Here is a 225-nt window from a genome sequence, read left to right on the forward strand (position 1 = left end):
CTTGGGGCCGGTGAACTCGGCACCCGCCTTCGGCGGGTGCCTCGGTGACCGGTTGTCGCTTGGGGCCGGTGAACTCGGCACCCGCCTTCGGCGGGTGCCTCGGTGACCGGTTGTCGCTTGGGGCCGGTGAACTCGGCACCCGCCTTCGGCGGGTGCCTCGGTGGCGGTCGGGGTTGGTGCTTGGGGACCGGCTTCGCTTCTGGAAGTCTGGGGGAGGCGGTCTGG

The sequence above is a fragment of the Syngnathus leptorhynchus genome, unplaced genomic scaffold (assembly GCF_054491065.1).
Source record: "Syngnathus leptorhynchus isolate UIUO unplaced genomic scaffold, UIUO_Slep HiC_scaffold_742, whole genome shotgun sequence".
Classification (NCBI taxonomy): Eukaryota; Metazoa; Chordata; class Actinopteri; order Syngnathiformes; family Syngnathidae; genus Syngnathus; species Syngnathus leptorhynchus.